Genomic DNA, 27,714 nt, shown 5'->3' with positions numbered 1-27,714 from the left:
GAAATTCTAACTCAAGTATCCATTTATGCTATTCAAAAATTAAGTATCATTTCCAATCAACAATATGTCATCCACATATAATATCAGAAATGCTACATAGCTCCCACTCACTTTCTTGTAATTACAGGCTTCTCCAAAAGTCTGTATAAAACCATATGCTTTGATCACACTATCAAACCTTATATTCCAACTCCGAGATGCTTGCACCAGTCCATAAATGGATCACTAGAGCTTGCACACTTTGTTAGCACCTTTTGGATCGACAAAAACCTTCCGGTTGTGTCATATACAACTCTTCTTTAAGATATCCATTAAGGAATGCAGTTTTGACATCCATTTGCCAAATTTCATAATCATAAAATGCGGCAATTGCTAACATGATTCAGACGGACTTAAGCATCGCTACGGGTGAGAAGGTCTCATTGTAGTCGACTCCTTGAACTTGTCGAAAACCTTTCGCAACAAGTCAAGCTTTGTAGACAGTAACATTACCGCCAGCGTCAGTCTTCTTCTTGAAGATCCATTTATTCTCTATTGCTTGCCGATCATCGGGCAAGTCAACCAAAGTCCACACTTTGTTCTCATACATGGACCTTGACGGTGTCAAAACCGGCGGATCTCGGGTAGGGGGTCCCAAACTGTGCGTCTAGGATGGATGGTAACAGGAGGCAGGGGACACAATGTTTTACCCAGGTTCGGGCCCTCTTGATGGAGGTAAAACCCTACGTCCTGCTTGATTGATATTGATGATATGGGTAGTACAAGAGTAGATCTACCACGAGATCAGAGAGGCTAAACCCTAGAAGCTAGCCTATGGTATGATTGTATGTTATGGTTGTTGTCCTACGAACTAAAACCCTTCAGTTTATATAGACACCAGAGAGGGTTAGGGTTACACAAGGTCGGTTACAAAGGAGGAGATATCCATATCCATATTGCCTAGCTTGCCTTCCACGCCAAGTAGAGTCCCACCCGGACACGAGACGAAGTCTTCAATCTTGTATCTTCATAGTCTAACAGTCCGGCCAATGGAGATAGTCCGGCTGTCCGGAGACCCCCTAATCCAGGACTCCCTCAGTAGCCCCTGAACCAGGTTTCAATGACGATGAGTCCGGCGCGCAGTATTGTCTTCGGCATTGCAAGGCGGGTTCCTTCTCCGAATACATCACAGAAGAATTTGAATACAAGGATGGTGTCCGACCCTGCAAGATAAATTCCACATTCCACCATAGAGAGAATAATATTTTCGCAGATCTAATTTGCTGGCTTGTTTTGGCAGCATGATGTTACGTCATGGCCCGGTGATTATTCGAACCGTTTCTTTTAACCAGCCCCGCACATAACGCGAGGCAGTTTTTTCGACACGTCTTGTCAAAGCAGAGATCATGTCCCCTTATTACGGGATTCTCATCAATAGGGGCGTGGGTAACCCAACTGCGCCATCAATTGCGGTGCTTGGGGGATAAGCGAGTTTTACCAGGCAAGTGGGGACGCTTAGTTTCGTCCGCCCATATAAAGGGATAAGGATTCACCTTTCTATCCATGCCTTCTTCCTCCTTTGCTCATCCGTTTTCGCACACTCGAGCTCTAGCGCCCCAGTCCGCACTTCCCACCTCGACCTTCTCCAATCATGTCCGGAGCGGGAGGGAGGTGGATGGTCTCCTCCGTCACGGAGGGAGACATCAAGAAACTGCGCGGAGCCGGATACCTAGCCGCAAACATCGCGCATCGGCTGCCCGCCACGGGGCAGATCGTCCCTACCCCGGAACCTCACGAGAGGGTAGTTTTCCTTCACCACTTCCTCCGCAGACTAGGGTTTCCCCTCCATCCATTCGTCTGTGGTCTCATGTTCTACTACGGGCTGGACTTTCATGATCTGGCCCCGAACTTCATCCTCAACATTTCAGCGTTCATCGTCATGTGTGAGGCTTTCCTCCGCATCTGGCCCCACTTCGGCTTGTGGTTAAAGACCTTCAATATCAAGCCGAAGGTGGTACGAGGCCAACAAGCAGAATGCGGCGGAGCCATGGTGGGCAAGATGCCCAACGTCATATGGCTCGAAGGCTCCTTCGTGGAGACAATAAAGGGATGGCAGTCGGCGTGGTTCTACATCACCAAGCCGCGTGACACCAAATGGGCGGCAGCCCCCGAGTTTCGATCCGGATTCCCTACACGACTCACTTCCTAGAAGGAGAAGGGCTTGTCGTGGGGTTCATCGGTGGATCTGGACGGACTCCAGAAATGTATCCGTAGTATGGCAAGCAAGAAGCTCAAGCTTGTCAACATAGTCCAAGTTATGCTCATCCGCCGGATCCTCCCGTGTCAACAATGGGATTTTACCTTATGGGAGTTCGACCCGGCCCAGCACCAGACTCTGAGCGAGCTCTTTGATACGACGCACAAGGACGTCTGGAAGGTGCTGTTCAAGGGCGCCGAGGTCCCTCCTTCTCTCGCCGAGGACCGCGGACTAAGCGCAAAGCGCCTAGCGCGTTCGGTGAGTTCAATACGTCCCGTAAGACATTTATTTTCCCTAGCTTAATTATGCACGGGGTCTAATCTCCATGCCTTTGACAGGACTGGGTGGAGATGTCGGGGCAGATCGACTGTCCGGCCCCTTTGCCCGAAGATACTGCAGGCGCTCTCCTGACGGAGATGCTGACTCCGGCTCCTTACAAGGTGCCGGAGAAGACCAAGAAGGCCAAGGGAACTCGAAAGAGTTCCTGGCGCCAGGTGTTATCGGACTCATCGTCCGATAACTCTACGGCACACTCCTCCCCCGAAGATGAGGAGGAAGAAGAAGATGCTCCCCCTCCAGGCGGGGGAGACAAGAAGAGGAAGGCCGCCCAAACCGGGGAGGCCGGAGGGTCCAAGAAGGGAAGGACTCTCCTTCCGGACGGTTCCACCGCCGCCGACGAAGGCGAAGACGAGTGGTTGCCCAGGGTCATGCCCCCGGGGAGATCGTAAGTATTCGGATACCAGAGTAACTCATAGGATTCCTTTGTCGCACTACTTTCTCTAACGTCGAACGCAATTATGCAGGCCGCCACGAGCCAGCATCGATGTATCATCGGACGGCTCCTTGGGCTTGTCGGACATGGATAGTGATCCAGTCCCGACCGCCACCTCCCCTCATCCTGTCGACGACGCCGAGGTGTTATCTCAAGAGGCACTGGATCAACGGGAGACAGCCCCGGAGGCGCCTCAAGGCGACCTTCCGGACTCCAGGAGCCGAGGTGACGGGGCCCCTGAGAGCTCCGAGTTCGGCCCTCAGCCGAACACCGCGCTAGAACCTCCAACAGTTCCGGGCTCGGGCAGGCGGCCTCCCTCTAAAAGGGGCAAGACACCTGTGCCGGTGACCTCTGTCCATCCAGAGGCGTCGGACAGTCTGCTGGAAGCATTTCGCAGCGCTTCCATCGACGAGGAGCACCGCACTATCATGAGTGCGGTGATCCAGAAGGTTCAGTCCACCAAGAACGGATTGACTGAAGCCTGTGCCAGCCTTCTAACAGGCTTCGAGGTAAGTGTTTTAAAATGTAGTAGAAATATTACCGCATAGACAGTAGCCCCTAATGCTTTGTTCGGTGTTCACAAAGAAAAGCCGAACAGAGGATCAAATAATATCGCAGGAGTCTAATATAAGTGTGTCAATATGGATGTGTAGGCTTCGCTGCTGGTGTCCGCCGCACTGACTGCGGAGGTCGCCGTACTGAAGCAGGCCCTTGAGGGGTCCAGGAAAGAGCTCGGCCTTGCCAAGAGGCAGCTCGAGGAGAACAAGGGTAAGTAATACCCTGTCTATAGATGTGTATATATATAAAAAAAGGACGCGATTGCAAAATGACAGGATCATTGTATGTTTGCTAGGGGCCACGACCGAGGTGGTGACCCTGAAGCAAGCGCTAACCCAGGCCGAAGATAAAGCGGCCTAGGAGCGCACCGAGCAAGAGAAACACGAGGCTCGGGTGGGCGAGGTGCAGCAAGAGCTCCAGGCTCTCGTGACGAAGCACGAGGCGTTGGAGCTTGACTCGAAGACGCGAGAGTCTGAGCTTGCCGCGGCCCTTGAGAGCGCAAAGAGTGCCAAGGCCGAGGCCCAGAAGGCCCTCCAAGAGATCGACGCGATGAAGAAGATAGCGGCTGGTAAGGCTTTCTATATGCAAAGCAAGCATGTAAAAGTAAATTACCGATTACTTACCCGGATCCGGAGCTCTTCAGGAGCATTCGCAGATTTGCCCCGCAGTGTGTCTGATGCCGCACAATTTTAGCAGGCCGAGGACGGAAGCTCAACGGAGAAGCTGTTCTGGTCTCAGTATGCTGAGGCCGAACATCCGGTGCCAATGAGCGACCAGCTGAAGCAGATGGTCGAGCTACATAAGGCGGCCGATCAAGCCATGAAGAGCTTTATAGTCCGGCTGTGGCCTGCCGACGCCCTTCCGAACAGCTTCTTCGGCCTGGTGAGGCGGCTTGTGGATGCCTGCCCGCGACTGGAGGTCGTCAAGTGATCTGTCTGCATTGAAGGTGCACACCGGGCTTTCGCCCGTGTGAAATTGCAGTGGGTCAAGCTAGACGCCGTGAAGTTGATCAAGGAGGGGCCACCAGAGGGCAAGGAGCACCGCCACCCCGAGATGTACTATGAGGGTGTTCTGCTGGGTGCCCGTCTCATCTCGGACGAGTGTTCAAAATAAGTATTATTTGAGTAAACTTGCTCGTTTTATCCCGTATTTATGAAAACTTGTTTCATATGCGCTATGCAACGCTTGTTTGAATTTAAAATATTACCTTCTGTTTGGCTGTTTATCCAATCTGAGAGTTGGCTAGTCCTCGGCTTCTGCCCCCATGCCACGAGTGCTGGGGTGTTCGTGATAAACCTGAGCACTCTTGTTCCCATATTTGGGTCCTTCGAGGGAGGTGCTCAGCACAACGAACAAGGCAATTGGACTAATAATGCTTTATCACTCTCACTTAGCCATAGAATTCTATAATTTTAAATTTCGGCGAAGCCCCTGGTATTAGGAAGGCTGAATTCGGGGTGCGATACACGCCTGTAAGCCGGACAGGGCCGACCCCTCGCCCTAAGCGGCATAAGTCTTTAGGGACTCGAGAAACCTCGCCGAACAGCGACCAGTCTCTCGCCTTATCATGACAGTCAGTTTTAGCTTTCTCTACTAAGGTGCTAAGCCCGACAGAACCGGGGCACAATCACAGTAGTTCTCCTAGTGCTACCTTAGCCGATAGAGCGGAACGAAAGGTACCAAAACATAGGAGCCGGGCAAACCCAACATTTGACCAAAGACATGATTCGGAGCTGATGCATATAATGCTATAAGTTCGGGGTGCCGCACTTGTGAAAGTGTTTGGACTTTTCACATCGCATTGTGGGGTACGTAAGTGAAGGAAATATGCCCTAGAGGCAATAATAAAGTTATTATTTATTTCCTTATATCATGATAAATGTTTATTATTCATGCTGGAATTGTATTAACCGGAAACATAATACATGTGTGAATACATAGACAAACAGAGTGTCACTAGTATGCCTCTACTTGACTAGCTCGTTGATCAAAGATGGTTATGTTTCCTAACCATAGACATGAGTTGCCATTTGATTAACGGGATCACATCATTAGGAGAATGATGTTATTCACTTGACTCATTCTGTTAGCTTAGCACTTGATCGTTTAGTTTGTTGCTATTGCTTTCTTCATGACTTATACATGTTGCTATGACTATGAGATTATGCAACACCCGTTTACCCGAGGAACACTTTGTGTGCCACCAAATGTCACAACGTAACTAGGTGATTATAAAGGTGCTCTACAGGTGTCTCCGAAGGTACTTGTTGGGTTGGCATATTTCGAGATTAGGATTTGTCACTCCGATTGTCGGAGAGGTATCTCTGGGCTCGGTAATGCACATCACTTAAGCCTTGCAAGCATTGCAACTAATGAGTTAGTTGCAGGACAATGTATTACGGAACGAGTAAAGAGACTTGCCGGTAACGAGATTGAACTAGGTATTGAGATACCGACGATCGAATCTCGGGCAAGTAACATACCGATGACAAAGGGAACAACGTATTTTGTTATGCGGTCTGACCGATAAAGATCTTCGTAGAATATGTGGGAGCCAATATGAGTATCCAGGTTCCGCTATTGGTTATTGACCGGAGACGTGTCTCGGTCATGTCTACATTGTTCTCGTACCTGTAGGGACCGCACGCTTAAGGTCTCGATGACAGTTATATTGTGAGTTTATGATTTTTGATGTACCGAAGGAGTTCGGAGTACCGGATGAGATCGGGGACATGACGAGGAGTCTCGAAATGATCGAGACATAAAGATCGATATATTGGATGACTATATTCGGACATCGGAAAGGTTCCGAGTGATTCGGGTATTTTTCGGAGAACTGGAGAGTTACGGGAATACGTATTGGGCCATACGGGAAAGAAGGAAAAGGGCCTCAAGGGTGGCCGCACCCCTCCCCTTGGTCTGGTCCGAATTGGACTAGGGAAGGGGGGCGCCCCTTCCTTCCTTCTCCTTTTCCCTTCCTCTTTTCCTATTCCATATGGGAGGTGGAATCCTACTAGGACTAGGGAGTCCTAGTAGGACTCCACACTTGGCGCGCCCCCTCCTAGGGCCGGCCTCCTCCTCCCTTACTCCTTTATATACGGGTGCAGGGGGGCAACCCAAAGACACAAAAATTGATCCTTGGGATCTATTAGCCGTGTGCGGTGCCCTCCTCCACCATAATCCTCGATAATATTGTAGCGGTGCTTAGGCGAAGCCCTGCGACGGTAGAACATCAAGATCGTCACCACGCCGTCGTGCTGACGGAACTCTTCCCCGACATTCTGCTGGATCGGAGTCCGGGGATCGTCATCGAGCTGAACGTGTGCTAGAACTCGGAGGTGCCGTAGTTTCGGTGCTTGATCGGTCGGGCCGTGAAGACGTACGACTACATCAACCGCGGTGTGCTAACACTTCCGCTTCCGATCTACGAGGGTACGTAGACAACATTCTTCCCTCTCGTTGCTATGCATCACCATGATTTTGCGTGTGTGTAGGATTTTTTTTGAAATTACTACGTTCCCCAACAGTGGCATCCGAGCCTAGGTTTTATGCATTGATGTTGTGCACGAGTAGAACACAAGTGAGTTATGGGCGATATAAGTCATACTGCTTACCAGCATGTCATACTTTGGTTCGCCGGTATTGTTGGATGAAGCGGCCCGGACCGACATTACGCGTACGCTTACGCGAGACTGGTCCTACCGACGTGCTTTGCACACAGGTGGCTGGCGGGTGTCAGTTTCTCCAACTTTAGTTGAACCAAGTGTGGCTACGCCCGGTTCTTGCAAAGGTTAAAACAGCACCAACTTGACAAACTATCATTGTGGTTTTGATGCGTAGGTAAGAACGGTTCTTGCTAAGCCCGTAGCAGCCACGTAAAACTTGCAACAACAATGTAGAGGACGTCTAACTTGTTTTTGCAGGGCATGTTGTGATGTGATATGGTCAAGACATGATGCTAAATTTTATTGTATGAGATGATCATGTTTTGTAACCGAGTTATCGGCAACTGGCAGGAGCCATATGGTTGTCGCTTTATTGTATGCAATGCAATCGTGCTGTAATGCTTTACTTTATCACTAAGCGGTAGTGATAGTCGGGGAAGCATAAGATTGGCGAGACGACAACGATGCTACGATGGAGATCAAGGTGTCACGCCGGTGACGATGGTGATCATGACGGTACTTCGGAGATAGAGATCACAAGTACAAGATGATGATGGCCATATCATATCACTTATATTGATTGCATGTGATGTTTATCTTTTATGCATCTTATCTTGCTTTGATTGACGGTAGCATTATAAGATGATCCCTCACTAAATATATCAAAGTATAAGTGTTCTCCCTGAGTATGCACCGTTGCGAAAGTTCTTCATGCTGAGACACGACGTGATGATCGGGTGTGATAGGCTCTACGTTCAAATACAACGGGTGCAAAACAGTTGCACACGCGGAATACTCAGGTTAAACTTGACGAGCCTAGCATATAACAGATATGGCCTCAGAACACGTAGACCGAAAGGTCGAGCGTGAATCATATAGTAGATATGATCAACATAGTGATGTTCACCATTGAAACTACTCCATCTCACGTGATGATCGGACATGGTTTAGTTGATTTGGATCACGTGATCACTTAGAGGATTAGAGGGATGTCTATCTAAGTGGGAGTTCTTAAGTAATATGATTAATTGAACTTTAATTCATCATGAACTTAGTCCTGGTAGTATTAGCATATCTATGTTGTAGATCAATAGCTCGTGTTTAGCTCCCCTGTTTTATTTTTAACATGTTCCTAGAGAAAACTAAGTTGAAAGATGTTAGTAGCAATGATGCGGATTGGATCCGTGATCTGAGGTTTATCCTCATTGCTGCACAGAAGAATTATGTCTTTGATGCACCGCTAGGTGACAAACCTATTGCAGGAGCAGATGCAGATGTTATGAACATTTGGCTAGCTCAATATGATGACTACTTGTTATTTTAGTGCACCATGCTTAAACGGCTTAGAATTGGGACTTCAAAGACCTTTTGAATGTCATGGACCATATGAGATGTTCCAAGAGTTGAAGTGAATATTTCAAGCAAATACCCGAGTTGAGAGATATGAAGTCTCCAACAAGTTCTATAGCTAAAAGATGGAGGAGAATAGCTCAAGCAGTGAGCATGTGCTCAGATTGTCTGGGTACTACAATCACTTGAATCAAGTGGGAGTTAATCTTCCAGATAAAATAGTGATTGACAGAATTCTCTAGTTACCATCACCAAGTTAGTAGAACTTCGTGATGAACTATAATATGCAAGGGATAACGGAAACGATTCCAAGCTCTTCGTGATGCTGAAATCAACGAAAGTAGAAATCAAGAAAAGCATCAAGTGTTGATGGTAAACAAAACCACTAGTTTCAAGTAAAGGGACAATGGGAAGAAAGGGGAACTTCAAGAAGAACGGCAAGCAAGTTGCTGCTCAAGTGAAAAACCCAAGTCTGGACCTAAGCCTGAAACTGAGTGCTTCTACTACAAAGGGACTGGTCACTGGAAGCGGAACTACCCCAAGTAATTGGCGGATAAGAAGGATGGCAAAGTGAACATAGGTATATTTGTTGTACATGTTATTGATGTGTACTTTACTAGTGTTTATAGCAACCCCTCAGTATTTGATACTAGTTCAGTTGCTAAGAGTAGTAACTCGAAACGGGAGTTGCAAAATGAACATAGACTAGTTAAGGGTGAAGTGACGATGTGTGTTGGAAGTGGTTCCAAGATTGATATGATCATCATCGCACACTCCCTATACTTTCGGGATTAGTGTTGAACCTAAATAAGTGTTATTTGGTGTTTGCGTTGAGCATGAATATGATTTGATCATGTTTATTGTAATACGGTTATTCATTTAAGTAAGAGAATAAATTGTTGTTCTGTTTACATGAATAAAACCTTATATGGTTACACACCCAATGAAAATGGTTCGTTGGATCTCGATCGTAGTGATACACATATTCATAAAATTGAAACCAAAAGATGCAAAGTTAATAATTATAGTGCAACTTATTTGTGGCACTGCCGTTTAGGTCATATTGGTGTAAAGCGCATGAAGAAAATCCATGCTGATGGGCTTTTGGAATCACTTGATTATGAATCAGTTGATGCTTGCGAACCATGCCTCATGGGCAAGATGACTAAGACTCCGTTCTCCGGAACAATGTAGCGAGCAACAGATTTGTTGGAAATGATACATACTGATGTATGTGGTCCGATGAATATTGAGGCTCGCGGTAGGTATCATTATTTTCTGATCTTCACAGATGATTTGAGCAGATATGAGTATATCTACTTGATGAAACACAAGTCTAAAACATTTGAAAAGTTCAAAGAATTTCAGAGTGAAGTGGAGAATCATCATAACAAAAATAAAAGTCTCTACGATATGATCGCAGAAGTAAAATATTTGAGTTACGAGTTTGGCCTTCAGTTAAAAACAATGTGCAATAGTTTCACTACTCACGCCACCTGGAACACCATAGTGTAATGGTGTGTCCGAACGTCATAACCGTACTTTAGTAGATATGGTGCGATCTATGATGTCTCTTACCGATCTACCACTATCGTTTTGGGGTTATGCATTAGAGACAGCTGCATTCACGTTAAATAGGGCACCATCTAAATCCGTTGAGACGACACCATATGAACTATGGTTTGGCAAGAAACCTAAGTTGTTGTTTCTTAAAATTTGAGGTTGCAATGCTTATGTGAAAAAGTTTCAACCTGATAAGCTCAAACCCAAATCGGAGAAGTGCGTCTTCATAGGATACCCAAAAGAAAATGTTGGGTACACCTTCTATCACAGATCCGAAGGCAAGATACTCGTTGCTTTGAATGGATCCTTTCTAGAGAAGGAGTTTCTCTCGAAAGAAGTGAGTGGGAGGAAAGTAGAACTTGATGAGGTAACTATACCTGCTCCCTTATTGAAAAGTAGTCCATCACAGAAATCTGTTCATGTGACTACTACACCAATTAGTGAGGAAGCTAATGATGATGATCATGTAACTTCAGATCAAGTTACTACCGAACCTCCTTGGTAAACCAGAGTGAGATCCGCACCAGAGTGGTAAGGTAATCCTGTTCTAGAGGTCATGTTACTAGACCATGACGAGCCTACAAACTATGAGGAAGCGATGATGAGCCCAGATTCCGCGAAATGGCTTGAGGCCGTGAAGTCTGAGATGAGATCCATGTATGAGAACAAAGTATGGACTTTGACTGACTTGCCCAAAGATCGGCGAGCCATTGAGATTAAATGGATCTTCAAGAGGAAGACGGACATTGATAGTAGTGTTACTATCTACAAAGCTAGAATTGTCGCAAAAGGTTTTCGACAAGTTCAAGGTGTTGACTACGATGAGAGTTTCTCGCTCGTATCTATGCTTAAGTCTGTCTGAATCATGTTAGCAATTGCCACATTTTATGAAATTTGGAAAATGGATAAACAAAACTGCATTCCTTAATGGATTTATTAAAGAAGAGTTGTATATGATGCAACCAGAAGGTTTTGTCAATCCTAAAGGTGCTAACAAAATATGCAAGCTCCAGCGATCCATCTATGGACTGGTGCAAGCATCTCGGAGTTGGAATATACGCTTTGATAAGTTGATCAAAGCATATAGTTTTATACAGACTTGCGGTGAAGCCTATATTTACAAGAAAGTGAGTGGGAGCACTACATCATTTCTGATAAGTATATGTGAATGACATATTGTTGATCGGAGATAATGTAGAATTATTCTGCAAAGCATAAAGGAGTGTTTGAAAGGAGTTTTTGAAAGAAAGACCTCGGTGAAGCTGCTTACGTATTGAGCATCAAGATCTATAGAGATAGATCAAGACGCTTGATAAGTTTTTCAATGAGTACATACCTTGACAAGATTTTGAAGTAGTTCAAAATGGAACAGTCAAAGAGAGAGTTCTTGCCTGTGTTACAAGGTGTGAAACTGAGTAAGACTCAAAGCCCGACCACGGCAGAAGATAGAAAGAGAATGAAACTCATTCCCTATGCCTTGGCCATAGGTTCTATAAAATATGCCATGTTGTGTACCAGATCTATTGTATAGCCTACACTATTTTTGGCAAGGGAGTACAATAGTGATCTAGGAGTAGACCACCGGACAGCGGTCAAAATTATCCTTAATGGAATAAGGATATGTTTCTCGATTATGGAGGTGACAAAAAGGTTCGTCGTAAAAGGTTACATCGATGCAAATTTTGACACTGATCCAGATGACTCTAAATCTCAATCTAGATTCATATTGAAAGTGGGAGAAATTAGCTAGAGTAGCTCCGTGTGGAGCATTGTTGACATAGAATTGCAAAATACTTACGGATCTGAATGTGGCAGACCCGTTGACTAAACTTCTCTCACAAGAAAAACATGATCACACCTTAGTACCCTTTGGGTGTTAATCACATAACGATGTGAACTAGATTATTGACTCTAGTAAACCCTTTGGGTGTTGGTCACATGTCGATATGAACTACGGGTGTTAATCACATGGTGATGTGAACTATTGCTATTAAATCACATGGCGATGTGAACTAGATTATTGACTCTGGTGTGAGTGAGGGACTGAAGGAAATATTCCCTAGAGGCAATAATAAAGTTATTATTTATTTCCTTATATCATGATAAATGTTTATTATTCATGCTGGAATTGTATTAACCGGAAACATAATACATGTGTGAATACATAGACAAACAGAGTGTCACTAGTATGCCTCTACTTGACTAGGTCGTTGATCAAAGATGGTTATGTTTCCTAACCATAGACATGAGTTGTCATTTGATTAACGGGATCACATCATTAGGAGAATGATGTGATTGACTTGACCCATTCCGTTAGCTTAGCACTTGATCGTTTAGTTTGTTGCTATTGCTTTCTTCATGACTTATACATGTTCCTATGACTATGAGATTATGCAACTCCCGTTTACCGGAGGAACACTTTGTGTGCCAAATGTCACAACGTAACTGGGTGATTATAAAGGTGCTCTACAGGTGTTTCCGAAGGTACTTGTTGGGTTGGCGTATTTCGAGATTAGGATTTGTCACTCCGATTGTCGGAGAGGTATCTCTGGGTCCTCTCGGTAATGCACATCACTTTATCCTTGCAAGCATTGCAACTAATGAGTTAGTTGTAGGATGATGTATTACGGAACGAGTAAAGAGACTTGCCGGTAACGAGATTGAACTAGGTATTGAGATACCGACGATCGAATCTCGGGCAAGTAACATACCGATGACAAAGGGAAAAACGTATGTTGTTATGCGGTCTGACCGATAAAGATCTTCATAGAATATGTGGGAGCTAATATGAGCATCCAGGTTCCGCTATTGGTTATTGACCGGAGACGTGTCTCGGTCATGTCTACATTGTTCTCGAACCCGTAGGGTCCGCACGCTTAAGGTTTCGATGATAGTTATATTATGAGTTTATGATTTTTGATGTACCGAAGGAGTACGGAGTCCCAGATGAGATCGGGGACATGACGAGGAGTCTCGAAATGGTCAAGGCGTAAAGATCGATATATTGGACGACTATATTCGGACATCGGAAAGGTTCCGAGTGATTCGGGTATTTTTCGGAGTACTGGAGAGTTGCGGGAATACGTATTGGGCCTTATTGGGCCATATGGGAAAGAAGGAAAAGGGCCTCAAGGGTGGCCGCACCCCTCCCCTTGGTCTATTCCGAATTGGACTAGGGAAGGGGGGCGCCCCCTTCCTTCCTTCTCCTTTTCCCTTTCTCTTTTCCTATTCCATATGGGAGGTGGAATCCTACTAGGACTAGGGAGTCCTAGTAGGACCCCACACTTGGCGTGCCCCCTCCTAGGGCCGGCCTCCTCCTCCCTTGCTCCTTTATATACGGGTGCAGGGGGGCACCCCAAAGACACAAAAATTGATCCTTGAGATCTATTAGCTGTGTGCGGTGCCCTCCTTCACCATAATCCTCAATAATATTGTAGCGGTGCTTAGGTGAAGCCCTGCGACGGTAGAACATCAAGATAGTCACCACGCCGTCGTGCTGACGGAACTCTTCCCCGACATTCTGCTGGATCGGAGTCCGGGGATCATCATCGAGCTGAACGTGTGCTAGAACTCGGAGGTGCCGTAGTTTCAGTGCTTGATCGGTCGGGCCGTGAAGACGTACGACTACATCAACCGCGTTGTGCTAACGCTTCCGCTTCCGATCTACGAGGGTACGTAGACAACACTCTCCCCTCTCGTTGCTATGCATCACCATGATCTTGCATGTGCGTAGGAAATTTTTTGAAATTACTACGTTCCTCAACAGTGGCATCCGAGCCTAGGTTTTATGCGTTGATGTTGTGCACGAGTAGAACACAAGTGAGTTGTGGGCGATATAAGTCATACTGCTTACCACCATGTCATACTTTGGTTCGGCGGTATTGTTGGATGAAGCGGCCCGGACCGACATTACGCGTACGCTTACGTGAGACTGGTTCTACCGACGTGCTTTGCACACAGGTGGCTAGCGGGTGTCAGTTTCTCCAACTTTAGTTGAACCAAGTGTGGCTACGCCCGGTCCTTGCGAAGGTTAAAACAACACCAACTTGACAAACTATCGTTGTGGTTTTGATGCGTAGGTAAGAACGGTTCTTGCTAAGCCCGTAGCAGCCACGTAAAACTTGCAACAACAAAGTAGAGGACGTCTAACTTGTTTTTGCAGGGCATGTTGTGATGTGATATGGTCAAGACATGATGCTAAATTTTATTGTATGAGATGATCATGTTTTGTAACCGAGTTATCGGCAACTGGCAAGAGCCATATGGTTGTCGCTTTATTGTATGCAATGCAATCGCGCTGTAATGCTTTACTTTATCACTAAGCGGTAGCGATAGTCGTGGAAGCATAAGATTGGCGAGACGACAACAATGCTACGATGGAGATCAAGGTGTCACGCCGGTGACGATTGTGATCATGACGGTACTTCGGAGATAGAGATCACAAGTACAAGATGATGATGGCCATATCATATCACTTATATTGATTGCATGTGATGTTTATCTTTTATGCATCTTATCTTGCTTTGATTAACGGTAGCATTATAAGATGATCCCTCACTAAAATTATCAAAGTATAAGTGTTCTCCCTGGGTATGCAACGTTGCGAAAGTTCTTCGTGCTGAGACACCACGTGATGATCGGATGTGATAGGCTCTATGTTCAAATACAACGGGTGCAAAACAGTTGCACACGTGGAATACTCAGGTTAAACTTGACGAGCCTAGCATATAACAGATATGGCCTCGGAACACGGAGACCGAAAGGTCGAGCGTGAATCATATAGTAGATATGATCAACATAATGATGTTCACCATTGAAACTACTCCATCTCACGTGATGATCGGACATGGTTTAGTTGATTTGGATCACGTGATCACTTAGAGGATTAGAGGGATGTCTATCTAAGTGGGAGTTCTTAAGTAATATGATTAATTGAACTTTAATTTATTATGAACTTAGTCCTGGTAGTATTAGCATATCTATGTTGTAGATCAATAGCTCGTGTTTAGATCCCCTGTTTTATTTTAAATATGTTCCTAGAGAAAACTAAGTTGAAAGATGTTAGTAGCAATGATGCAGATTGGATCCGTGATATGAGGTTTATCCTCATTGCTGCACAGAAGAATTATGTCTTTGATGCACCGCTAGGTGACAACCTATTGCAGGAGCAGATGCAGATGTTATGAACATTTGGCTAGCTCAGTATGATGACTACTTGATAGTTTAGTGCACCATGCTTAAACGGCTTAGAATCGTGACTTCAAAGACGTTTGAACGTCATGAACCATATGAGATGTTCCAGGAGTTGAAGTTAATATTTCAAGAAAATACCCGAGTTGAGAGATATGAAGTCTCCAACAAGTTCTATAGCTAAAAGATGGAGGAGAATAGCTCAAGCAGTGAGCATGTGCTCAGATTGTCTGGGTACTACAATCGCTTGAATCAAGTGGGATTTAATCTTCCAGATAAAATAGTGATTGACAGAATTCTCTAGTCACCATCACCAAGTTAGTAGAACTTCGTGATGAACTATAATATGCAAGGGATAACGGAAACGATTCCAAGCTCTTCATGATGCTGAAATCAATGAAGGTAGAAATCAAGAAAAGCATCAAGTGTTGATGGTAAACAAAACCACTAGTTTCAAGTAAAGGGACAAAGGGAAGAAAGGGGAACTTCAAGAAGAACGGCAAGCAAGTTGCTGCTCAAGTGAAAAACCCAAGTCTGGACCTAAGCCTGAAACTGAGTGCTTCTACTACAAAGGGACTGGTCACTGGAAGCGGAACTACCCCAAGTAATTGGCGGATAAGAAGGATGGCAAAGTGAACATAGGTATATTTGATATACATGTTATTGATGTGTACTTTACTCGTGTTTATAGCAACCCCTCAGTATTTGACACTAGTTCAGTTGCTAAGAGTAGTAACTCGAAACGGGAGTTGCAGAATGAACATAGACTAGTTAAGGGTGAAGTGACGATGTGTGTTGGAAGTGGTTCTAAGATTGATATGATCATCATCGCACACTCCCTATACTTTTGGGATTAGTGCTGAACCTAAATAAGTGTTATTTGGTGTTTCCGTTGAGCATGAATATGATTTGATCATGTTTATTGCAATACGGTTATTCATTTAAGTAAGAGAATAAATTGTTGTTCTGTTTACATGAATAAAACCTTATATGGTTACACACCCAATGAAAATGGTTCGTTGGATCTCGATCGTAGTGATACACATATTCATAATATTGAAACCAAAAGATGCAAAGTTAATAATGATAGTGCAACTTATTTTTGGCACTGCCGTTTAGGTCATATTGGTGTAAAGCGCATGAAGAAAATCCATGCTGATGGGCTTTTGGAATCACTTGATTATGAATTAGTTGATGCTTGCGAACCATGCCTCATGGGCAAGATGACTAAGACTCCGTTATCCGGAACAATGTAGCGAGCAACAGATTTGTTGGAAATGATACATACTGATGTATGTGGTCCGATGAATATTGAGGCTCGCGGCAGGTATCATTATTTTCTGATCTTCACAGATGATTTGAGCAGATATGAGTATATCTACTTGATGAAACACAAGTCTGAAACATTTGAAAAGTTCAAAGAATTTCAGAGTGAAGTGGAGAATCATCATAACAAAAATAAAAGTTTCTACGATATGATCGCAGAAGTAAAATATTGTAGTTACGAGTTTGGCCTTCAGTTAAAAACAATGTGAAATAGTTTCACTACTCACGCCACCTGGAACACCACAGTGTAATGGTGTGTCCGAACGTCATAACCGTACTTTAGTAGATATGGTGCGATCTATGATGTCTCTTACCGATCTACCACTATCGTTTTGGGGTTATGCATTAGAGACAGCTGCATTCACGTTAAATAGGGCACCATCTAAATCCGTTGAGACGACACCGTATGAACTATGGTTTGGCAAGAAACCTAAGTTGTCGTTTATTAAAATTTGAGGTTGCAATGCTTATGTGAAAAAGTTTCAACCTGACAAGCTCAATCCCAAATTAGAGAAGTGCGTCTTCATAGGATACCCAAAAGAAAATGTTGGGTACACCTTCTATCCCAGATCCGAAGGCAAGATATTCGTTGCTTTGAATGGATCCTTTCTAGAGAATGAGTTTCTCTCGAAAGAAGTGAGTGGGAGGAAAGTAGAACTTGATGAGGTAACTGTACCAGCCCCCTTATTGAAAAGTAGTCCATCACAGAAATCTGTTCCTGTGACTACTACACCAATTAGTGAGGAAGCTAATGATGATGATCATGTAACTTCAGATCAAGTTACTACTGAACCTCGTAGGTAAACCAGAGGGAGATCCGCACCAGAGTGGTACGGTAATCCTGTTTTGGAGGTCATGTTACTTGACCATTACGAGCCTACGAACTATGAGGAAGCGATGATGAGCCTAGATTCCGCGAAATGGCTTGAGGCCATGAAAGATAAGATGACATCCATGTATGAGAACAAAGTATGGGCTTTGATTGGCTTGCCCAAAGATCGGCGAGCCATTGAGATTAAATGGATCTTCAAGAGGAAGACGGATGTTGATAGTAGTGTTACTATCTACAAAGCTAGAATTGTCGCAAAAGGTTTTCGACAAGTTCAAGGTGTTGACCACGATGAGAGTTTCTCACTTGTATCTATGCTTAAGTCTGTCCGAATCATGTTAGCAATTGCCACATTTTATGAAATCTGGAAAATGGATAAACAAAACTGCATTCCTTAATGGATTTATTAAAGAAGAGTTGTATATGATGCAACCAGAAGGTTTTGTCAATCCTAAGGGTGCTAACAAAATATGCAAGCTCCAGCGATCCATCTATGGACTGGTGGAAGCATCTCGGAGTTGGAATATACGCTTTGATAAATTGATCAAAGCATATAGTTTTATACAGACTTGCGGTGAAGCCTATATTTACAAGAAAGTGAGTGGGAGCACTACATCATTTCGGATAAGTATATGTGAATGTCATATTGTTGATCAGAGATACTGTAGAATTATTCTGCAAAGCATAAAGGAGTGTTTGAAAGGAGTTTTTCAAAGAAAGACCTCGGTGAAGCTGCTTACATATTGAGCATCAAGATCTATAGAGATAGATCAAGACGCTTGATAAGTTTTTCAATGAGTACATACCTTGACAAGATTTTGAAGTAGTTCAAAATGGAACAGTCAAAGAAAGAGTTCTTGCCTGTGTTACAAGGTGTGAAACTGAGTAAGACTCAAAGCCCGACCTCGACAGAAGATAGAAAGAGAATGAAACTCATTCCCTATGCCTCGGCCATAGGTTCTATTAAATATGCCATGCTGTGTACCAGATCTATTGTATACCCTACACTATTTTTGGCAAGGGATTACAATAGTGATCTAGGAGTAGACCACTGGACAGCGGTCAAAATTATCCTTAGTGGAATAAGGATATGTTTCTCGATTATGGAGGTGACAAAATGGTTCGTCGTAAAGGGTTACGTCGATGCAAATTTTGACACTGATCCAGATGACTCTAAATCTCAATCTGGATTCATATTGAAAGTGGGAGAAATTAGCTAGAGTAGCTCCATGCAGAGCATTGTTGACATAGAAATTTGCAAAATACTTACGGATCTGAATGTGGCAGACCCGTTGACTAAACTTCTCTCACAAGCAAAACATGATCACACCTTAGTACCCTTTGGGTGTTAATCACATAGTGATGTGAACTAGATTATTGACTCTAGTAAACCCTTTGGGTGTTGGTCACATGTCGATATGAACTATGGGTGTTAATCACATGGTGATGTGAAATATTGGTATTAAATCACATGGCGATGTGAACTAGATTATTGACTCTAGTGCAAGTGGGAGACTGAAGGAAATATGCCCTAGAGACAATAATAAAGTTATTATTTATTTCCTTATATCATGATAAATGTTTATTATTCATGCTGGAATTGTATTAACCGGAAACATAATACATGTGTGAATACATAGACAAACAGAGTGTCACTAGTATGCCTCTACTTGACTAGCTCGTTGATCAAAGATGGTTATGTTTCCTAACCATAGACATGAGTTGTCATTTGATTAACGGGATCACATCATTAGGAGAATGATGATTGACTTGACCCATTCCGTTAGCTTAGCATTTAATCGTTTAGTTTGTTGCTATTGCTTTCTTCATGACTTATAGATGTTCCTATGACTATGAGATTATGCAACTCCCATTTACCGGAGGAACACTTTGTGTGCACCAAACGTCACAACGTAACTGGGTGATTATAAAGGTGCTCTACAGGTGTCTCCAAAGGTACTTGTTGGGTTGGCGTATTTCGAGATTAGGATTTGTCACTCCGATTGTCGGAGAGGTATCTCAGGGCCCTCTCGGTAATGCACATCACTTAAGCCTTGCAAGCATTGCAACTAATGAGTTAGTTGCAGGATGATGTATTAAGGAACGAGTAAAGAGACTTGCCGGTAACGAGATTGAACTAGGTATTGAGATACCGACGATCGAATCTCGGGCAAGTAACATACCGATGACAAAGGGAACAACGTATGTTGTTATGCGGTCTGACCGATAAAGATCTTCGTAGAATATGTGGGAGCCAATATGAGCATCCAGGTTCCGCTATTGGTTATTGACCGGAGACGTGTCTCGGTCATGTCTACATTGTTCTTGAACCCATAGGGTCCGCACGCTTATTGTTTCGATGACAGTTATATTATGAGTTTATGATTTTTGATGTACCTAAGGAGTTCGTAGTCCCGGATGAGATCGGGGACATGACGAGGAGTCTCGAAATGGTCGAGACGTAAAGATCGATATATTGGACGACTATATTCGGACATCGGAAAGGTTCCGAGTGATTCGGGTATTTTTCGGAGTATCGGAGATTTACGGGAATACGTGTTGGGTCTTATTGGGCCATACGGGAAAGAAGGAAAAGGGCCTCAAGGGTGGCCGCACCCCTCCCCTTGGTCTGGTCCGAATTGGACTAGGAAGGGGGGCGCCCCGTTCCTTCCTTCTCCTTTTCCCTTCCTCTTTTACTATTCCATATGGGAGGTGGAATCCTACTAGGACTAGGGAGTCCTAGTAGGACTCCACACTTGGCGCGCCCCCTCCTAGGGCCGGCCTCCTCCTCCCTTGCTCCTTTATATATGGGTGCAGGGGGGCACCCCAAAGACACAAAAATTGATCCTTGAGATCTATTAGCCGTGTGCGGTGCCCTCCTCCACCATAATCCTCAATAATATTGTAGCGGTGCTTAGGCGAAGCCCTGCGACGGTAGAACATCAAGATCGTCACCATGCCGTCGTGCTGACGGAACTCTTCCCCCACATTCTGCTGGATCGGAGTCCGGGGATCGTCATCGAGCTGAACGTGTGCTAGAACTCGGAGGTGTCGTAGTTTCGGTGCTTGATCGGTCGGGCCGTGAAGACGTACGACTACATCAACCGCGTTGTGCTAACGCTTCCGCTTCCGATCTACGAGGGTACATAGACACCACTCTCCCCTCTCATTGCTATGCATCACCATGATCTTGCGTGTGCGTAGGAATTTTTTTGAAATTACTACGTTCCCCAACAGTAAGCCCCTGGTGTATTGGCCGTACCATAGTGTATGGTTGCAAGGCGTCATTAATGAACACACACACACACACACATATATATTTAACAAGAATGCAATAATAGTCGTAATGTCATGCATTGTTTATTAATGAATTGCGTTAAAGCAGAGTGATACAGATAGTGCGATAAGCATAGAGTAGGACTATGTCCCTTCCAAGGGCAAGCTGAGGAATGATATTAAATTGAATATTTCACTCGTTTACTGTAATCAACCTGGAAATTCCGTGATATAACATAGCTGTCTGCCTCCTTGGTTGCTGCAACATGTGTTCGGCAATAGTGCTGCCGGACAGTGTTTCCAGAGATTAAGGTCCTGAAAGAAAAAGAAAAATAACCGAACGGGAAGCCCCTAGTGCGGTTTAGGCCGCGTCTTGGGGCGTGCCGTAGTTGTGCCCCCCTCCCCACCTGTGCCCATGGTATTTTTAATGCGTAATTATGTACGCGTGACACGAGTTTCGCTGCTGGGCTGGGATTGGGGTGGCCGCCGTATTGCTACGCGAGCTCAGATCGCGCCAGGCGGTCTATTTGCCGATTGCCCCGAGCGCGCTTGAAGGTGTCCGGGCTGTGAAGCACCGAACTGGTTGATTGCCTTGAGAGGCTGCTTTGCGTTTCTGCTGTGAGGGCTGCGGTGTGCTCCTCTGTTCGGAGGGAGCGCTCTGTGTTTCCATTGACTGTGATAACTCCGCGAGGTCCTGGCATCTTGAGCTTGAGGTATGCATAATGCGGTACCGCATTGAATCTAGCAAATGCGGTTCACCCAAGCAGCGCGTGATAACTACTGCGGAACGGGACTATCAAAGACTAACTCTTTGCTTCGGAAGTTATCCGGGGATCCTAAGACCACTTCCAGTGTAATTGAGCCTGTGCAATGGGCCTCTACACCTGGAATGATGCCCTTAAAGGTCGTTTTTGTGGGTTTGATCCTTGAGGGGTCTATACCCATTTTGCGCACTGTGTCCTGATAAAGCAGGTTCAGGCTATTGCCGCCATCCATAAGGACTCGAGTGAGGTGAAATCTGTCGATGCTTGGGTCTAGGACCAGTGCGGCGAATCCGCCATGACGGATACTAGTGGGGTGGTCCCTACGATCGAAGGTGATCGGGCAGGAGGACTAAGGGTTGAACTTTGGGGCGACTGGCTCCAATGCATATACGTCCCTGAGCGCACGCTTCCGCTCCCTCTTGGGGATGTGGATTGCGTATATCATGTTCACCGTCCGCACTTGCGGGGGAAACCTCTTCTGTCCTCCAGTGTGCGGCTGCCGGGGCTCCTCCTCGTCATCGCTATGCGGCCCCTTGTCCTTGTTTTCGGCAATTAACTTGTCGGCCTGCTTGAACACCCAACAATCCCTATAGGTGTGATTGGCTGGCTTGTCTGGGGTGCTGTGTATTTGACACAAGCGATCAAGTATACGGTCCAAGCTGGACGGACCCGACGTACTTTGTTTGAATGGCTTTTTCTACTGACCGGGTTTAGAGCCTTTGAATCCGGCGTTGACTGCCGTATCCTCAGTATTTTCGCTGTTAATGCGGCGCTTATGCTTGTTGCGACATGACCTACTATTGTCGTCCTTGGTATCTGAGGTACCATGGTTCTTTGATATGTTATTACTGCAAGCCAGACAGCTGTCTTCTCCCGCACAAAAGCGGGTCATGAGCGTCGTGAGAGCTGCCATAGATTTCGTCTTTTCCTGACCAAGGTGCCGGGCTAGCCACTCGTCTCGGATGTTGTGCTTGAAAGCCGCTAAGGCCTTCGCATCCGGACAGTCGACGATTTGATTTTTCTTTGTAAGGAACCGAGTCCAGAATTGCCTGGCCGACTCTTCTGGCTGCTGAATTATGTGGCTCAAATCATCGGCGTCTGGTGGTCGCACATAAGTGCCTTGGAAGTTGTCGAGGAATGCGGCCTCCAGATCTTCCCAACAACTAATGGAGTCCGCTGGCAAGCTGTTAAGCCAATGCCGCGCTGGTCCTTTGAGCTTTAGTGGGAGGTATTTGATGGCGTGTAAGTCATCGCCGCGGGCCATGTGGATGTGGAGGAGGAAGTCCTCAATCCATACTGCGGGATCTGTTGTGCCGTCGTATGATTCAATATTTACCGGTTTGAAACCTTCTGGGAATTGATGTTCCATTACTTCGTCTGTGAGGCATAAGGGGTGTGCGGCGCCTCTGTATTGGGCTATATCTCGACGCAGCTCGAATGGGTCTTGCCCGCTGTGTTTGGCCCTGTTTGATTTGCTTTTACTGTATCCGGCGTGACGTTTGTCGTCTCGCAGAGTGGTGCGCTCTCGTGATCCGTAGATCGATCTTGAATGCTTTGCCTTGTCCTCCAGTATGTCTCGCAGGTCTGGCGTATCTCCCCATGCCTTTTTATTTGAATGGCGTTGGGGTGGAGGCTGAGCTTTTGGCTGGAATGCCTCTCTATCGCGGCCACTGGTGGTCGATCGGCCGTATCATACGCTTCTTCCTCCAGTCGGGGTAGTAACCTGTGCCTTGGGTAACTCTTGGAGGGGCGCTCGAGTTTATATTCCTCGGCCGCGAGGACTTCAGTCCATTTGTCAGCTAGCAGATCTTGATCAGCTTGAAGCTGCTGCTGCTTTTTCTTCAGGCTATTTGTCGTGGCCATAAGCCAGCGCTTGAAGTGCTCTTGTTCGACGGGATCCTCTGGGACGGCGAATTCATCGTCGCCGAGGCTTGCCTCGTCTTCGGAGGGGGGGGGATGTTATTGTCATCCTCCTCCTCTTCGTCTGCCGCTCTCTTAGGAGAGCTGGCTCCTTCATCCTCCTGCTCTAAATCTTGCTGGAGGGGTTTGTTGTTTTCTTCGGCACTATCCGGAGTGTTATTATCTCCTGTGCCGGTATCACCACTTTTGCTTTGGCGGGACTTAGAGTGGCGCCGCTGACGTCGGCGTTTGGGTTGCTTCTTGGAGGGGTCATCCTCCGCTATCCCGTCGCCATTGCCTTCTTTTTGGGTGTATCCACCATGTATATGTCATATGACGAGGTGGCTTTCCAGTTCCCTATAGGTGCTGGTTCATGTTCGTCTCCGACATCGTCGTCCATACCGTTGATGTCTTCGGAGTCGAAGTCGAGCACGTCGGTTAAATCATCGACAGTGGCTACGAAGTGGGTGGTGGGTGGGCGTCGAATTTCTTCATCGTCCGCATCCCAATCCTGTTGGCCATAATCCGGCCAGGGCTCTCCTGACAAAGAGAGAGACCTTAGTGAATTCAGAATGTCGCCGAAGGGCGAATGCTGAAAGATATCCGCGGCGGTGAATTCCATGATCGGCGCCCGATCGGATTCGATTGGCAGGGGCGCGGATGGTTCGGAGTCCGGAAAAGAGTCCGACACCTTGGAGTCACGGGCTACGCAGAGGGTTAGGCTAGTGTTCGGCTCGATCGCCGTTGAGATTGCAGCCCCTGAGGCGGTGTCTAACCACCCATCCTTGACTGGTGCAGTTGGCTCCGAGCTAAGGGTCGGAGCTGATGCGGGCGCGGCCTCTGGGGTACTGTTCGGCGGCAGAGCTAGGTCATACCCATCGCGATAGTGCGGCGCGCCCGGCTGTGGCTCGAATCCGTCAAAGATCAAGTCTCCGTGGATGTCGGCCGTGTAGTTCAAACTTCCAAATCTGACCTGATGGCTAGGGTGTAGCTTTCAATCTTCTCCAGATGGCCAAGCGAATTAGCCCGCAGTGCAAAGCCGCCAAATACGAAGATCTGTCCGGGGAGAAAAGTCTCACCCTGGACCGCATCGCTATCGATGATAGTAGGAGCCATCAAGCCTAACGGCGACAACACAGAGGAACTCTCAATGAAAGCACCAATGTCGGTGTCAAAACCGACGGATCTCGGGTAGGGGGTCCCGAACTGTGCGTCTAGGCCGGATGGTAACAGGAGGCAAGGGACACGATGTTTTACCCAGGTTCAGGCCCTCTTGATGGAGTTAAAACCCTACGTCCTGCTTGATTGATATTGATGATATGGGTAGTACAAGAGTAGATCTACCACGAGATCAGAGAGGCTAAACCCTAGAAGCTAGGCTTTGGTATGATTGTATGTTATGGTTGTTGTCCTACAGACTAAAACCCTTCGGTTTATATAGACACCGGAGAGGGTTAGGGTTACACAAGGTCGGTTACAAAGGAGGAGATATCCATATTCGCATTGCCTAGCTTGCCTTCCACGCCAAGTAGAGTCCCACCCGGACACGAGACGAAGTCTTCAATCTTGTATCTTCATGGTCTAACAGTCCGGCCAATGGAGATAGTCCGGCTGTCCAGGGACCCCCTAATCCAGGACTCCCTCAGACCCCATCTCGGATTTCATGGCCTCAAGCCATTTCGCGGAATCTGGGCTCATCATCGCTTCCTCATAGTTCATAGGTTTTTCATGGTCAAGTAACATGACCTACAGAACAGGATTACCATACCACGCTAGTGCTGATCTTGCTCTGGTTGACCTACGAGGTTTGGTAGTAACTTGATCAGAAGTTTCATGATCAACATCATTAACTTCCTCACTAACTAGTATAGGAATCATTGGAACTTATTTCTGTGATGAACTACTTTCCAATAAGGTAGAAGGTACTGTTACCTCATCAAGTTCTACTTTCCTCCCACTCACTTCTTTCGAGAGAAACTCCTTCTCTGGAAAGGATCCATTCTTAGCAACGAATATCTTCCCTTCGGATCTATGATAAAAGGTGTACCCAACAGTTTCCGGGTATCCTATGAAGAGACATTTTCCCGATTTGGGTTCGAGCTTATCAGGTTGAGGCTTTTTCACATAGGCATCGCAGCCCCAAACTTTTAGAAATGACAACTTGGGTTTCTTGCCAAAGCACAGTTCATATGGTGTTGTCTCAATGGATTTTGATGGTGCCTTATTTAATGTGAATGCAGTCTTCTCTAAAGCATAACCCCAAAACGGTAGTGGTAAATCAGTATGAGACATCATAGATTCTACCATATCTAATAAAGTGCGGCTACAATGTTCGGACGCACCATTATGTTGTGGTGTTACAGGTGGCGTGAGTTGCGAAACTATATCGCATTGTTTCAAATGAAGACCAAACTCATAACTCAAATATTCACCTGCACGATCAGATCGTAGAAACTTAATTTTCTTGTTACAATGACTTTCCACTTCACTCTGAAATTCTTTGAACTTTTCAAATGTTTCAGACTTATGTTTCATCAAGTAGATATACCCATATCTGCTCAAATCATCTGTGAAGGTCAGAAAATAACGATACTTGCCACGAGCATCAACACTCATCGGACTACACACATCAGTATGTATTATTGACGATAAGTTTGTTGCTCGTTCCATTGTTCCGAAGAACGGAGTCTTAGTCATCTTGCCCATGAGGCATGGTTCTCAAGCATCAAGTGATTCATAATCAAGTGATTCCAAAAGCCCATCAGCATGGAGTTTCTTCATGCGCTTTACATCAATATGACCTAAACGGTAGTGCCACAAATAAGTTGCACTATCATTATTAAACTTAGATCTTTTGGCTTCAATACTATAAATATGTGTATCACTACTATCAAGATTTAGTAAAAATAGACCACTCATCAAGGGTGCGTGACCATAAAAGATATTACTTATATAAATAGAACAACCATTATTCTCTGATTTAAATGAATAACCGTCTTGCATCAAACAAGATCCAAATATAATGTTCATGCTTAATGCTGGCACCAAACACTAGTAGAAAAAGGGCCTTTAGTCCCGGTTCATAAGGGGCCTTTAGTCCCGGTTTTGGAACCGGGACTAAAGGGTCGGTACTAAAGCCTCCCCCTTTAGTCCCGGTTCTAACTGGAACCGGGACTAAAGGCCCTCCACGTGGCCGCTGCCTGGAGGTCCACCTTTAGTCCCGGTTGGTAACACCAACCGGTACTAAAGGAAATTTTATGATTTTTTTTGAATTTTTTTGAATTTCAAATTTCTGAATTATTTTAACCTCTAATCTCTAATCACCCCTCATCACTGCTCAATTTAACCTTTAATCTCTAATCACCCCTCATCCTTCCAAATCATCTAACTTCCCAAACGGTCACCCATCCTCTCACTACTCCATCCTGAGCACGCTTAACTTCCGGGTTCTATTCTCCCTCGTTTCCAAGTCTGCACTTGTTGTTTTCCTGACAATAGTAAGATGTCAATCCTATTAACCCTCAGGAATTTAGCTTGAGCATGAAGTCACACATTTCACTATTTGAGTTTGAAACTATTTTTCTAAAAATCAATAATTATTTAGTAACACTAATATTTCTTGAATAAGTAGTTTGACCACTGTTGACAAAAATTCAAAAAAACTGAAATAACTATTTAGTAACACTAATATTCTTGAATAATTATTTAGTAACACTAATACTTCTTAAATAAGTAGTTTGACCAGATTTAACAAAAATTCAAAAAAAACTGAAATTTGAGCATAACTTTTTTTCCTTTTAGAATTTGAGGATTCTAAAAATTTGCAAACAGGCCGTAGGGAGTTTCCATCGGATGCGGATTTTCGTTCCGAACATTTTGATATATTATACGTTTTTTTCCGACATCGTATGCAAAAGTTATAGCCGTTTTACATTTTCCCTACATTTTTTTGCAAAACATGTCCAAATTTAAGTTTTTAAATTTTCCTAACTAGTAGATGTAGTAATATAACTACCTCTCGAAGGATTTTATTTTTTGAAGTTTTTATCATTTTCTTTTGATTTTTTCAAAACAAAAAAGGCGATCCACTGGGGGGTAGAGTTTGAAAATGGGACCTTTAGTCCCGGTTTGAGACACAAACCGGGACTAAAGGGCATCGCACCCTTTAGTCTCGGTTCGTGTCTCAAACCGGGACCAAAGGGCTTAGGTGAACCGGGACTAAAGCCTTAGCCACACGAACCGGGACCAATGCTCACATTAGTCCCGGTTCGTGACTGAACCGGGAC

The sequence above is a fragment of the Triticum dicoccoides genome, chromosome 5A (assembly GCF_002162155.2).
Source record: "Triticum dicoccoides isolate Atlit2015 ecotype Zavitan chromosome 5A, WEW_v2.0, whole genome shotgun sequence".
Classification (NCBI taxonomy): domain Eukaryota; kingdom Viridiplantae; phylum Streptophyta; class Magnoliopsida; order Poales; family Poaceae; genus Triticum; species Triticum dicoccoides.
Note: the sequence above shows the minus strand (reverse complement) of the source record.